Source organism: Diceros bicornis, chromosome 28, assembly GCF_020826845.1.
Source record: "Diceros bicornis minor isolate mBicDic1 chromosome 28, mDicBic1.mat.cur, whole genome shotgun sequence".
In the NCBI taxonomy this organism is placed as follows: Eukaryota; Metazoa; Chordata; class Mammalia; order Perissodactyla; family Rhinocerotidae; genus Diceros; species Diceros bicornis.
Window position 1 is genome coordinate 24,517,239 of NC_080767.1, and position 15,779 is coordinate 24,533,017.

At 42.9% G+C, this 15,779-nt stretch overlaps 1 protein-coding gene across 7 annotated transcripts in view; it reads right to left on the reverse strand.

Annotated features, from left to right (window-relative positions):
• Positions 1 to 15,779, reverse strand: part of ASTN2 (astrotactin 2) — an 831,863-nt gene that overhangs the window by 274,371 nt on the left and 541,713 nt on the right. The window lies entirely within an intron of this gene.

Here is a 15,779-nt window from a genome sequence, read left to right on the forward strand (position 1 = left end):
TGGTAATCTCTCTTGGGGTTTACCTAGTCCCATTTTACAGATGGGGGGAAAAAAAAAAAAGCAAGGATCAGAGTGATGTGGTCACCTGCCCCAAGTCACAGAGCACTTGAGTGGAGAAGCCAGGTTTGCAATTCATGTACGTCTGGGCTCTTTCCCACGGCATGCCTCCTCGTTAAGGCTTTTTCCACCTGTAGTTTTCTGTGATTCTATATGTCAAATGGCCTTGGTTATTGGAGCATCCAGGGGCTGGGGGATGGGAAGACTGAGGGCTACTGTTGCTACTCAAGTCAAACAATAGGGAAGATCAGCCGACAGGAGTTGATGGGTCTGTGCAGAAGGAGGCAGGAGGTCGGGGAGCAGTGGCAGTGAATCGGACCAAACACAGAACTGGTCTTCCAAGGAGGTTAATGAGAGGTAATCCTGAAAATCACTGTCCAGTAAGCCTGGTGTCAATATTTAGTGAAATAATTGGATGAATGTGCCCAGAGAAAATCTGTAAGCATTCGAGAGATAATGGAATAGCGAGCGATAAGGAGCACTGGAGGTTCATGCAGAACAAATCATCCTGGACAACTTGATAGCTTTTCCTGACAAAATTACGAAATTAGTGGATGAAGGAGATGTAGTAAAGGTTATGGATCTGAGCTCCGGCAAAATATTGAATAGTGTCACATGTGATGTTCAGCTTGCCAAATTAATTCAAATTGTCTCTGATTCAAGCTGTGTTGTGTGGATTAGTGCTATTATTGAATCTGGTTGTAGAACAGGGCCATCAGGTGCTGATATATGGTACTGCTCCAAGGTCCAGGGCCAGAGACCTTCCCACCCCCATCTGTGGTCTGAGAGGGAAGGTCAGAAGTGCCATTGGATCCCAGGCAAGAAATGCAGACATCTTTAAAGTGGTGGAGGACCCTGGGGAAGACACCCTCTTGGTGCATGAGGAGGCAAGGGATGTTTTATAGATAATTTGATTATCACTGTCTCCCTATGGGGCTGGTGTCATTACTATCATCATCTTCATCATTCGTCATCATCATAATTTTGCATATATGGAACTGAGGGTCAGAGAGGGTCAGGAAGTGGAGGCACTTGGGTTCCAAACCAGGTGTGTCTGATTCTAACGACTGGTGTACTTTCCTCTATGCCCAGTTGTTCTCAAACTTTGTGTAGATCAGAATTGCCAAGGGTGGGGGTGGGATGAGGAGGAGGAATTTTACAGCACAGACCACTCAGCCCACTCCTAGAGTTTCTGATTCAATAGGTCTGGAGTGGGGCCTGAGAATTTGCATTTCCACCATGTTCCCAGGTGATGCTGATGTTGCTGGTCCAAGAACCACGCTTCAAGAACCATCGCTCTATTTCAGTTCTTCTCAGAGATTAATTTGCATATGACTCACCTGGAGACCTTGTTAAAATGCAGATTCTGACTCAGTGGATCTTCTGGGGAATGGGGGAGTCTGAATTTCTAATAAGCTCCCGGGTGATGTTCATGCTGCTGGTTTGCGACCACACCTGGAGCAGCAAACACCTATGCCATGATGTTGGGAAATGAGAACTCTAGAAAGACAGCACCTCGATTTAAGAACCTCCTCTGGAATCCAAGGAAGAGGAAATAGGTCTTAAAACATAGAGAAAAATGAGCTGTAGAAAGGACATAATTTAGAAGATCTGAGTTCAAAATGTGGCCTTGCCTTTGTTTTATTTGCTTCATGATGGGAGGAATTTCTTGAACTTCTTTAGGCATCAGTTTGCTTATTTTCAAAGTATACTTATTTTTCTTATAATGATTATTATTCTTTAATGCCAAGACTTTTATTTGACAATCAATTTTAAAAACGTCCATAGAGGAAATACTTGGGGACTTCTCAAAACAATTGCTGAAGACATGCTCCATGATATTGCCCAACATTCTTGTGTGGGGAGCCATGAATAAAACTGTTCTGAAGATGTACTGCTAACTCGTTTCTCTCCTCTGATGACTGATTACACTTCCTTCCGCACAGAAGCAGAACTCAGTATACTCCCTGTTGTTGAAATTTTCCCTGGTTCCTTTTATAGTGATTTTATTAGAGTTCTGGAGTCACTCCATTATCAAACTTAAAATAAAATATACCCCTCTGCTTTAAATATCTCAATATATGTATGCAATTTATTGCCTCTTGTCTAAAGTCCTTTAGGGGAGCAGAAAGGGCCTAAATCTAAACTACTGATTAAGTGAATGCGAGTGGAAGGAGTAAGGGCTCTTGCGTAGCCTTCGTTTGAAGCATCTGAGAAGCTCAAGAGAAGAGAAATCAAAGAGGGACTGTGGTGGACTGTTAGGTACAGTAGGAATGAAATGGCTAATTAATGTTGTGATGGTTATTACTATACACCAAAAAAAGTTGTATTTTAAACTTGTTATTTAAGGACCTTGTAACAAATAGACCCTCGCCCCATACAATTTCCGAGCCTCAGTTCATTCCTACTATTCTCCCATAATCTCTGTGTGCCTTCCCCGCCACCTTCTCGTGTCTCCTCCAGCATTCCCTGACCACAGTGCTTAGCACAACAGCAAATTCTAAATATTGATTTATTTCTCAATGTTCCTCAAACTCCAGGAAAGACATCACTAGTTTTGCTCATCTCCCAGCCTCTTTTTTCCATTTTCCATGAGTAACACAAATTTCCCCCAAAGCCATGTGCCTTTTGTGGTTCTCTTTGGCCAACTTCAGGTCCAGGTTCCTCCCATGTCCACCTGAGGTCAATAATTAGTTTGTTCATTCATTTACCGCTTCATTCAGACATTTTTTCATTCCCTCAACATTCCTGCCCTCAGCCATTCCGTCATCTATCCCACCATTCATTCCTCTATCACTTCACTAATCCATTCATAGGCTCATTCATTCATGCATTTAGTCTCATATATACATTCATCTATATATTAATCATATATGAATATATATTCATTATATATTTATCCACTGAGTAATTCATTCCATTTTTCATTCATATCAGTTCTCTCATTCAAACATTCATTCATTCATTCAGTGAACATCCACAATGCTTACTGGGTGCTCAATAGGTGAGGATCTGCCTTAGACACGGATGTGTAGAAGGTGTGGCCTCTGCTCTTGAGAAATTCACAAGCCAGTCAAGAAGATAAAGAAACAAACATATAATTGCAAATGCTCTATGGTTGGGGTGGAGCAGAGGAGGGCAGGAAGTTGAAAAGTAAGGAATAATAACTCATACCTACTGTGTCTCCAGTATTTTACATGTCTTATCTGATTTAAATGCTACCTTCCTTTCAATAGATGACAAAAACAAATTTACTTAGTAAATAAACTCAGTTGAGATCTGAGCCTAGGCATTCTCTTTCCACTCCCTAAGCTTTTAACCACTCTGCTGTATTCACTGGTAATATTCGGTGACCTTAGTTTTAGACCAGCATTTCTGGGGAGAGATGTGGGAGAAATCAAATTATAAAGGTGTGAGAGGCAATTGGAAAGTGAGGAAGTGGAGACTGTAAGTTTCTATCCAGGAATGTGTTCTTCAGGCATATCCATCATTTCAGATTCTTCCATTCTTTTCCCTTAGTTGTCTCCATTCCTGTTGCCCCCACCGTGACTGTGAGCTGTTTTATTTACTTCTGTAAATACAAGGACTTAGCACAAAGCCTGCCAAAAAGTAGTTGCTAAATTAATACCTATAGAATGAATGTCACATACTCTGCAATGGATTCACAGATTGCCCAAGACTGCGCTTTTATAGAGAGTAGGTCGGCTGACCCACCAGGCAGTCAATGTAACCAGTTGGATCCTGAAGGCTGGCGATACAGAGGGAGTGACTGTGGTAGCCAGAAAAATAAGTGAAGTCAAAGTTGATAAGGAAAATGTAGATTCAAACACAGGGCAAAATTGAATTCATGCATAAGCAGGGGGCAGGGTCAAAGTTGGGGACTTGAATAGGCGTGTAGGAATGTCTTAGAGTAGATGGGACATTGGCCATAGAAAACAGACCCAGGAACAAATGTCCCATGCCTATATTATTTGGATGTTTGCACAATTTCCTGGCAGTTTGCATTGGTTCAGGAGCCCCAGCAGAGAAAACAGTCTTACAGGTGTGGAGAAATGAAGGTTTTAGCTTCAGTGAGGTGGGTTTTATTAGAACTGTTATTAGTCCGTTGTGCAAAAAGCTCATTAGAAACTCACTGGGGCTCTCAAAATGTTGCACACTTTTTATAATTACATTCCTTATGATTCCTCCATGGATTTCTTGATGCTGTCTGAGCACTGGATCTATTAAAGGTGTGTAGGCAGGGATAGCTTCCGGCTCACTTCTCATTTGAGTCTAGGGCCAGAGACCTTCAGTTCATGGCCACATATTGTTGAAAGGAAGAAAGGGACCTGGCAGATGGTGAATTGTAGCAGGTGCTTTGACATGCATTATTTCATGTCACAACAACCAGAGGAACCAGTGGATCGGATACCTCAAGTGGCTTTCACAAGGTCACACAGCTAGTTAGTGGCAGAATCAGCATTCAAACCCCAGTTGGTCTAACTGCAAAGTCTGTACCCTTTTTCCAGGGTCCCATGCTGACTCCAACAATGGGATCACTTTCATAAGAGGAGGGATTTCTCACTTCAGGTTGACAACCTAAGATTTGAGTAAAGGAGAAGAGGGAGCAGGAGGAGATAAGGAGAGGAGAAAGAATCGTTCCACACAGGTTTCAGACTCAAAGATCACTCTCCAGCTGTCAGCTGAGCCCACAATCACTGTGGAGTTTTATTAAGGAGCAAGTCGTGGAAGAGTGAAGTGACAGATTTAAAATTAACTTGCCAAACTCCCCATCAATATTGTGACAGTCCCCAAGTACCAGTTCAGCGACCCAGTGCACCAACTTGACAATATTAACATAACTTTGTCGGAACAAAAGCTTCCCCTCTGTCTTTTCAAGAGAAGCTAATTTGGGGGAGACAGGCATTCTCTCTGCCTTTTTTGGCACCTCTGTGACAGGTCCCTTTGGGCCAACCCAGGAGTGCATGTTTCATAAACTTCCATGCTTCTTCCATCTCCCTGGGGATCGCCACCCATGGCGGGATGGCAAAGTCAATCAAGGAGGAGCTTTCCCACTTTAGGGACCTACTGAGTGAATGGAGACCAGGAAAGACCCCCACATACTTACACTTTGTGAACACTGACCAGAGCCCCCTTTAGTCTTTATATTTGGAGAAACATGCTCAACCAACTCTTATCAGTTCACCATAGTCTCCCCCCTTCTTTCCCTTCACTAATAACCTCTTACTCACCCTTCACATCTCAGCTTAAGGATTACTTCCGGAGGAGCACCCACCTGGACTCCTAACCCCCATATGGATCCCTGATGTTTGCTCCCAGAGCACCATGACTTCCACATGTCACACCACACAGCTCATTTGATTGAATTTCACTTGAATAACCATCTTTCCTTTGTTATCTAGGAGCTCAGAAGGTAGAGTGACTATATGATGTAGCATCTAATCCAGGCGACTTTTGTCTGGGATAAATGCTGAAGTAGACTGGACTCTGGGACCACAGGCATAAACTAGAACTGCCCTAGTCACACTGCCATCTATGGTCACCCTACAAATAAGGGCATATGCTATAGCTGTCTGGCTCTCTTTGTATCTCCATCACTTTGCACAGTGATTAAAATTTGGTAAACTCAGGATATTTGTTCAATGTATGAATGACATGGTTTCTTTTCTTTTAACTAGTCCTAAAGACAAGCTCACAGAACCTTTTCTGAATTCCCTCCTTCCTTCCTTCCCTCCTTTGGTTCCCCTCTCCCTCAATCTCTCTCTTTTTTCCTTCCTTTCATTTCTTTCTTCCTGCCTTCCAACTTATTAATAACCTTCTATTCATCAAACCCTGTTTATTTTTATCACTAGGCATACAAATAAACATGGTTTCTGCCTTGAGGGTAAGAAGGGGAAATAAGCAGCATGTACTGAACATCTATCATGGGTCAGGTGATTTAAACACTGCATGTTATTTAACCAACAGATCAATGAGGTAGTTAATATATCCACCTTGTACAAATGAGGACAATGAAGTTCAGAGAGGTCAGGTGGCTTGACCAAGGTCACACAGCTAATAGCAGCAGAGGTTGAATTCAATTCCAGGTCTGCCTAAGTCCAAAGCCATTGTCTCATCATTAAACTATGCTACTGCCTCGGCTTCACAGAGGGAAACTGAATATAAAATAGCACAGGATGCAAGGCTGTGACTGAGGGAAGTTCCCAGTAGGTGGGTGGGCAAAAAAGCTTCTCCGACCCCCAAATCTCATACACTTTATCCACAGACTTTAAAAACAAAAATCAATGTCTAACTTACAGCTACCATTTATCGAGACCTTAGTTGTACAGACACTTTGCCAGGTCTTGAGGATTCACAATGAACAGTCAAAGATGGGCCTGTGTCTCATTTCCGTAGGGAAAGTAGACATTAAATAAAGAATCACACAAATATTAATTTAATTTAGGTTTTTACAAGTATTTCAGAGGAAAAATAGTATGAGGATCAGACATAGTTTTTTGTTGTTATTGTTATTTTCACAGATAAGAAAACTGAGGCTAGATGGATAAATGATCAAGATCACATTGCAGAGCACTACGATTTCAACCCACATCTACTTGACCCCAAAGCCTATGTTGGTCTTCCTTCCCCTCCTTTCCTTCTGAATAATGCAATCATAAAGCCATCAGTGGAACACAGCAAATCCCTCACCACTACTTTCTAAGCTCCGTAACCTCGATGTCTTTCTATGCAGAACGGATATAACGTTGGCTCATCTCTGATAAGCCTGTTGTGAGGATTAAAGAAGATACAGTGTTTGAAGCACTTTGCAGAGTGCCTGACCCATAGATCCCTGCTCAGTAAATACTAATTATTAACATCATTAACATTATTAGGTAGCATTGAATTATTGACTAAGGTAATTTGGTGGTCCATCACACACATAATGTCCTGCTTTGTTAGGTAACTTTTAACCTGGGCTATTTTTATAACATTCCTCCACTCCCCTACTGCCACCATCCTCAAGTCCCTCAGCCCAGCACAGTGGTACGAATGGAGTGGAATGTGTGACTGCGTGGTGGAAAGGACGGGGGGGAGATGGATATCTGAGTATGGGCTTGCAGCCAGACTGCCTACCCATGTAGGGAGTATGTCACTCTTATGTCACTGGGAGCTCCTTCTCAGCCTCCTTTGCTAGTGGCTCTTCATCTCTCTGACCTATAAGTATAGAAGCACCTGGGCTTGGGGCGTTGGCTCGCTTCTTCTCTACTTTCTGGTGAGTTCACCTCCTCTCATTTCTTTTATATCATCTATATGCTAAATAATCTGAAATTTGCATTTCAAGTCTGGTCTCTCCTGGATTGTATATCCAACTGGCTTCCTGACATCTCCATGAGGATATGTATTAGGCCTGACCAAATGATGGTTACTGAAGCAAGGTGATGAGTACCTGGGGTTTTATTACACTATTGTTTACTTTTATAAGAGACTGGAATTTTCCACAATTAAGTTCATTTTTTAACATGGTCACAACTGAATTTCTATTTCTACTTCCCTCCCTTATGCCTGCTCCTCCTGTGGTCTTTCCTGTCTCCATCAATGGCATTTCCATCTGTCGAATTGCTCAGGCTAAAAGCACAGAGCCAACCTTGCCTCCCTCCTTCCTCTCCCTCACCAGTAAATTCTGTTGCCCTACCTTGAGAATAACCCAGAATCTGCCCACCTCTCACCATGATGACGCCTACGACCAGGCTCAATTGTCTTTCACCTGGGCCACTGAAAAAGCATTGAAATTGCTTTCCCTGCTTCCACTCTGCCCACTGAAGTCTATTCTTCACACCCCAGATGGAGTGGTCTTTTAAAAATATGAGTGAGATCATAGCCCTCTTCTGCTCAAACCGTGCACTGCCTTCTTTCTCTTCTCTCTCTGAGTAAAATCCAAAGGACTGTACTTACGTGACTCACAGGACTCTACACAAATTGCCACACTGCCCCACTCAACATCCATGACCTTTTTATTTGTAGCCTTTTCTCCTACCACTCACTTCCTCTTTCACTATGTTCCATCCACCTGGGCTCCTTTTTGTTCATGGAACATGCCAAGAGTCTGTGAACTTGCTGTGCCCTCTGCCTGGAAGCTCTTCCCTGGATGTCTGCAAGGCTCACTGCCTCACCTTTTAAGATCTTTGCACACATGTTGCCTTATCAAAGAGGCCTTCCCTGTCCGGCCTGTATTAAATAGAATCCCCTGCCTAGCACACCCTGGCCTCCTTATGCTGCTCTCCTCCATGGTGTACACTTGACATAGTATATATTTATCTGTTGATGGTCTCCTACACTAGACTGTGACTCATGAGGGTGGAGTTTTTATGAGTTTTGTTCACTGTTGTATTCTTGGTGTCCTAGAACGGTGACTGGGGTGGGGTATAATAGGTAGCCAATAAATATTTTTGATTGACTGAAGATACAGTGGTGCCTGATGGGGGGTAAGTACTACATGTTTGTCATTGCTATTATTACTATTGTTGCTAAAACCACTATTGTTACTTTTACTGGGACTGGGCTCCTTACATTTCTTATCTTAGTTTCCTCACAACAACACAAAGAGATGGAAGGATGCTTATTTTACATATGAGGAGACTAGGCTAAGAAAGGTGAAATCGCCTGTGTGAGGCTCAACAGCCCAATAGGCAGAATCACCAGTCTCCAAAACCCAGCAATCTTCTCTTCCCTGGGGCCCCTACGTTCTCCATGTTGGCATGGTATTCACCAGTGAGATCCCCATGTTAGAATGTTCTCTATGCCATTGTTAAAATGTTCATCGTCTATGCAAGAATATCACTAAGCGAGGGAGAAAATGAAAAGCAATATTTTTATGTACCTTTTGTGAAAGAAAGGGGGGAATAACATTTAATCTTATTTGCTTGGAATTACATAAACACTGGAAAGATATCTAAGAAACTAATAAAAGTGTGTGTGTGTGTGTGTGTGGCGGGGGATGGGAGAAAGGAGTAACACTCCTCATTGGACGTCTTTTATATTGTTTTCTGTTTTGAGCTTTGTAAATTTAATGCCTATAAAAAAATCAATGAAGAAAATAAGCCTACCAGACTGTCACAACCAAGAGGAGCCCAAGGAGACAGACGACTAAATGTAAGGTAGTGACCAAGCTGACCTAAGGTTCTCTCAGCTTGACCAAACTTCACACAAGCTTCTTCCAGACTCTAGGTCCCTGACCTCTCTTTTCTTAGAGCATTTCCTTTAGACAGCTTGTCACTGTAAATTCTTTCTCTGCCCCTTTAACATGTAAACTTTCTAAAAGCCTCTTGCCAGTTTTAAAACCCAGGAATGTCTTTCTCAAGGACCTGGGAGCCAACTCTTTGAAATGTAATCAACAGGGAAGAAAGCAGAGAAGGACATTTGCAAATTCAGGAATAACTACAATGTGTGGGACATATTCCATTGGTCAACCTCCCCCTGAAGTCCTCTGCTACTTTTCCACTTGCTCACTCCAGCCTTAAAATCCCTCCTGCCAGGGGCCGGCCTGGTGGCGTACCTGTTAAGTGCATGCTCTCCGCTTCGGTGGACCGGGGTTCGGATCCCCGGCGCGCACTGACGCACCGCTTGTCAAGCCATGCTGTGGCGGTGTCCCATATAAAGTGGAGGAAGATGGGCACGGATGTTAGCCCAGGGCCAGTCTTCCTCAGCAAAAAGAGGAGGATTGGCAGATGATAGCTCTGGGCTGGTCTTCCTCACACACACACACACAAAAACCCCCTCCTGCCCTTTGTTTCAAAGGAATTGAGTTCAGACCTCTCTCCCCCCTTGCAGTAGCCTTGAATAAAGTTTTCCTTGCCTGTTTGACATTGTCTGGTGCAATTTTTGCATTGATAATCATAGCACTGAATAAGATCCTGGATCAAAAAAAAAGAACATTAGGTAAAACTAAAGTAATCTGAATAAAGTATGAACTTGAGTTAATAATAATGTATCCATATTGGTTCATTAATTATAACAAATGTACTGTACTAATGTAAGGGAAATGGGGGTACGATATATGGGACTCTCTACTATCTTTGCAATTCATTCATAAATCTAATACTGTTTAAAATAAAAGCATTATTTAAAAAATAAGGCTATCATAGGTGGAGAAGCCCCGTTTGGGAGGGAGCAAGAGCAAAGAAGTATCTTCCTCAAGTTCTCTCTCTCTCTCTCCTATGCGTGGCCAAGTGAGTCTTTATGCCCAGCCAGAAAGCACCTGCTGTCACTTTTGTGGAAATTAATAAAAGAAACCTCAAATAATTGGAGTCAGGAAGGCCTGTAGGGGGAGCTCTCACACCCTATCATACCTCGTTAATTACACCAAACAGGAAGAGAGGATGGCTTGCTTCTTGGACAGGAAGTAAAAGACTTGACTGCTGAAGGAAGATTTCTCTACCCACCTGACAACAGCCCAGCCAATGAGAAATGCTGCAGCTCAGCCAATGAGAAATGCCGCAGCTCAGCCAATGAGAAATGCCGCAGCTCAGCCAATGAGAAATGCCACAGCTCAGCCAATGAGAAGCTGTTGCCGCCCTGCACTGCTACATTCCCACCAATGGATTTTCATTTACAATGTCCCCTCCCTACTCCCCCTTTTTCTCTATACAGGCAGCTCCCCTCCTTTGTTTGCTGGATTTGCCTTTGGTTTGCCATAGAATTACACATCCTAAATTGCAGTTCTTTGGGCTATTCCCAAATAAACTCATTTTGAGATAAAACAAAGGCAAATTTGCTTTTGAAGTTGACACTTTCGAGCACCAAGCCAAAATGGACACAGTTCTCAGCCAGGGTGTTCTCTTGTAACTGCTGGATCGGAGTGGGGGGTGGGGAGGGCATTCGTTGTGACATAAAGACATATATGCCATCCAAGTGTCAGGTAGACCCAGATAAGCAGGGCTCTGACACTAGCTGTGTGACTGCAGGCAAGTCATCAGACCTCTCTGAGCCTGTTTTCTCATCCATAAAATGACACTTGTCAATCCACTTACACCATGCAATCTCAGTGGTGGCAGAAATTGTTCCTGGGTGGGCAAAAACATCTTAAACATTACAATGACTTTTGGCCCACCAAAGTTTAACCCTCTTCAGTAACATTGTATCCCATATTATTTAATTTCTCTCATTAGGGAGAACTCAACCTTAATTTAGTTTTTCTCCTGGGGGAGGGGGTGATAATGAAAAAAAAAGTTGAGAAATATAGACTTAGATAATACCAAAAAGAAGTCATTCTTTCCCATTTACACCAATGTTCGACTCTATGAGTCTTGTTCAGCTTGCAACTCCAGAACCTGGCACATAATCAGCACTGAATGTATATTTGTTGGTTGAATTGCAAGACTGAAGGAGAATTTAATTGCAATTGAGTTTAATTTTCAAGCTAGGTTTCTACTTCCTTTGCAAATACAGGTGCAAGATGCCTGTATGGCCTCTGGGCTTGAATATTACCATTGGCTGGGTCCTCAATAACGCCTTAGAAGTAGTTGGAAAATTAACAGAAACTTGGAGGAGTATCCCTTGTAACTTTAGTTCTCTGAACTATGACATGGCAAGGAAGACCAATGCCTTTATCCCATTTCTTTCATCTTACTCTAGAAAGCATCTGAAACAAGCTGAAGCAGCTTCAAGGTCATAGCAAGAGCCAGGACCCTCATGGAGAATGGAGAGGGGGCTGGCTTATTCAGGGGTTAAGGTTCTTTCCAAGTGGTCAGGAATACACAGAATTAACCAGGCTTGGGCTACTCAAATACTTGCAGCTTCGGCTCCTGGCTTGTGCCTGCTAATTAATTGCCCACTTAATGGGCTCCTCTGAGGATCTTACGAGACATAAAGATAAATCCTCATTTTGGACTCTTAAAAGCCACCTTTGAGGTGTTCCACTAGATTATCATTAATAGCAATTATTCAGTGGTGATGTTACATGAAATCCCAGCCACTGCCCTTGGAGCTTTCTGTATTAATTCACATCCAATAAACTGTGATCATATCTTTCATTAGAATTGTTACTAAATACATTTCTATTCAGGGCATCTCCCTGAAATGGAAATATTTCCCTAAAAATTAATTTTCTTGATACACATGCGTAGGCTTATTAATGTGAGCTTAGAATAGACTTACTTTTTCATTTCTCTGGAAGGAATACAAAGAAAGTCATACTAGTGAATTTGTGTGCCAGGATGCGCACAAAATTTCCGAGCAAGCGCTATCTCACAGATCCTCAGGTTCATGTTAGGAAAATGTCGCTAACATTTGCACGTCTTACACTTTACAAAGCATTTTAACCTGACTTTTCTCATCACCTCTCCCACCGCACCATAATTCTCCTGTGGGGTTGGTATTATTATGTTCCCTGATTTAGTGTTGAGCAAAGTGGGCTCAGAAAGGTTATATGGGCAAAGTCTTATAGCCAGTAATGGTCCCATTACTGTGGTGTTAAATAACCTTTCCTGATTGAATGCCCATCCTTCTCCGTGGTTTATCTCTACAATCCCATCTCCTCACCCTCTTCGTGATCCATCTGGATGTTCATATCTGCAGATGCTCTGTGCTCTTACTTTCCTGGAGCACTCGTCCACCCAGCTGTCAATCATATCCTCCAGATTTCAGCCAGCATCTTTCAGGAAGACTTCCGTGTGCTTACCCACACCAGGTCTCGGCCAGGGATCCGTGTGCATGAGAACGGGGACTTTGACTATCTCCTTCATCTTTTCATCCCCATTGCCTAATACAGCCCCATACCTCACAGGTGCCCAACAAAAACTTGTGAAATAACAAATGAGAACAAGTGGCAAAGCCAAGACTGGAATTTCTGACCTCAAGTGCAGTCCTTTGGTGTCATCCCACTCCCTCCTGTAATTGACAACACAACGATAACAATAACAAATGATTTCTGAGGTGCGATTTCTTCTGAGAGTAAGTACACCAGAAATATATGCTAAGTTGCCTTAGCATAATGCAAATATAGGAAAATGTCAGCGCTGGGGACTCCATTAATTAAGGATGCATAATGCTTGTCCAGGAGCTGGGCTGGCTTGTACCTTCGGAGTGTTTATTTATCAAGGAGATTGCTAAGCACATTAGTACATGAGCAGTGTAAACCACATTGCCGGGGAAACAGCAGAAGACTCTTAAGAGAAGAAATCGCCTGGAGTCCCTTTGGAAGCACCCATTGTGAGCAAACAATCACTGTGCTAATTACAATGGCTCTGCTAATTACAACGACTGTGCTAATTACAATCTATCCTTATCTGTTCCGTAGGTTCCCTACGGACTTTACCTTCTGGGCGCTTCGACCAACGTGAGTTACTGCCTGCCTTTGAGTGTGATGAAATTGTGGTTCTTTAAAAATTATCTCTGCTTCAGATGCCTCAATAACTCCGATAGCCTTCCCCCTCCTAGAAAAAGAACGCAGTCAGGGAGGGCCGGCCCGTGGCTTAGTGGTTAAGCGCGCGTGCTCCGCTTCTGGCGGCCCGGGGTTCGGATCCCGGGCACGCACCGACGCACCGCTTCTCTGGCCATGCTGAGGCCGCATCCCACATACAGCAACTAGAAGGATGTGCAGCTGTGACATACAACTATCTACTGGGGCTTTGGGGGAAAAAAAGGAGGAGGATTGGCAATAGATGTTAGCTCAGAGCCAGTCTTCCTCAGCAAAAAGAGGAGGATTAGCATGGATGTTAGCTCAGGGCTGATCTTCCTCAAAAAAAAAAAAAAAAAAAGAACCTAGTCAGGGATTTTGAAGCAAGAAAATTAAAAACAAAAAAAAGGGGAGGAGAACTGGGAAGACAAGTGAAATGGGCCTGGTTGCTTCTGTTGCTTTAGCACCTTTGCACACTAAAGACACATTTTTAGGTTAGTTGGAGAACATTCAAAATATGCTATGTATAATTTGTTTTCCTTATAAAATGACCATGTTTGGTATGTTTAGAGATGTGAACACTGAGAATAAAATTAAAAAAAAAAACTAAAGTGGCTATTTTTCTCTCTTCTCTTACTACAATTAGGGAGAATGATTAGAGAGGCCTTGTTTTAAAATGGATTGCAATTCCCTTCTCCCCACACAAAAAAAAAAAAAAAAAAGGAAGGCATCTTTCACTAGGTCTTAATTTTACTACTTCTTTTCCATCTTCAATTAAACTAATGAATGTTGATAGTATGAGATTTTTGTCTCAGTGCTTAAGAATAATAAAGCTTCCCCCAGGCCAACATCCCCTCCCAGATGGATTTCTCGCTACACTTCCAGGAGTTTATCTTCCACTTTTGACCTGAAGCCGCCTGCAGCCCAGCTCTCCCCCGGAAAGTGTTTTCTGCTGCATCCAATGATGGCTGAAACTGCAGTGCAGGCACGTACAAGAGGCTCTGATCTGGGCTCATAACAGTGGCTTCAGGGCACTGGAGTCAGGTAAGTACCTCTCCCATTGGATGCTCAGAGAGTCCCCATACCCATCAGTGAGCAGAGCAGACAGTCAGATGAATGCAGAGAATACATTGTGCTACATGATGCACTAGGGGCCTGTGGGATTACAGGACAAGACTGTCTGCCCTGGATGCTGCAGATCTAAAACACAGTCTCTGCACTTGGTCACTCTGGAGAGAGACTCCTTTGGGACTCCATGGCCCTCTAGTGCCATTGGTCTTGGGACTTAGTTCCTGCTTTCAAACAGGCAAAGAGAGGAGCAACAATCCTGCATTCTCAGGCATAACCTGGGCTCACATCTAATATAAAGTTCATTTTAACACCTTGTTATTCAAAGTTGATCCTGAGTCCCAGGAGCTCATTGGAAATGCAGAGTCTCAGGCCTTACCCACAACCTACTGAACCAGAGCCTGTATTTTAAATCCCTTGGTGATTTGTATGCACATTAGAGTTTAAGAAGCACCGGTGTATTTCATGTGTATTGCATTCTGGCTATAAGCAGACTTATGGAAAATTCTTACCTTTAGATAGGGTTTTCGTGTCTAAGAACAATGATGAGCTGTTATTTGCTTTTATGCTCTTTGATGATCCTACGGTTTGAGACCATACGCAAATGCTTGTGCACACATTATCTGGAGGCTATATAGTGGTGAAGAGGGCAGGCCTTGACTCCTGGCTTATTACCAGCTGTATGACCTTGGATGCTACACCTCACCCCTCTGTGCTTCAGTTTTCTCATATAAAAAGTATGATAGTCACCCTGCACTGTCCACATGAGTCATGGGAGAAACACCTGCCTCTGCCCCTTAAAGACAGGCTTTGAAAAGTAAGGAAAAAAATACTTTTACAATATCAATCAGGCAGAAGGATATTGAGAAATGTGCCAGAGGATGTGATGACTTGATAAGAGGGAAAAGTAGGAGGTGATCAAGACTGATGTGCAGACTGCTATGGCTTACTGGTCAACTCTCATTCTGCCCATCTGGATGGGCATCCTTTCCAACTGGTCAGCACTGCTTCTAAGCTAATCATTAAATATTTTGAATATCACCCCAGAGGTGGGAAATTAACACACTTCTGGAACTTTCTGACCTGGGCCCAGGCCCATTATCAAATTTCAAACAGCACACAGGAGCATCTAAATCCCACATTCCTAATTAGACGTATTTCACTATAGGCCATTCAGACAGAAACAAGGAGGGGGGAGCACCCTATAGGACACGGGTGATACAACACTTTGGCCAGATTACATCTTTCCAAAGGCTGGGATAAACACTCCCACAAGAAG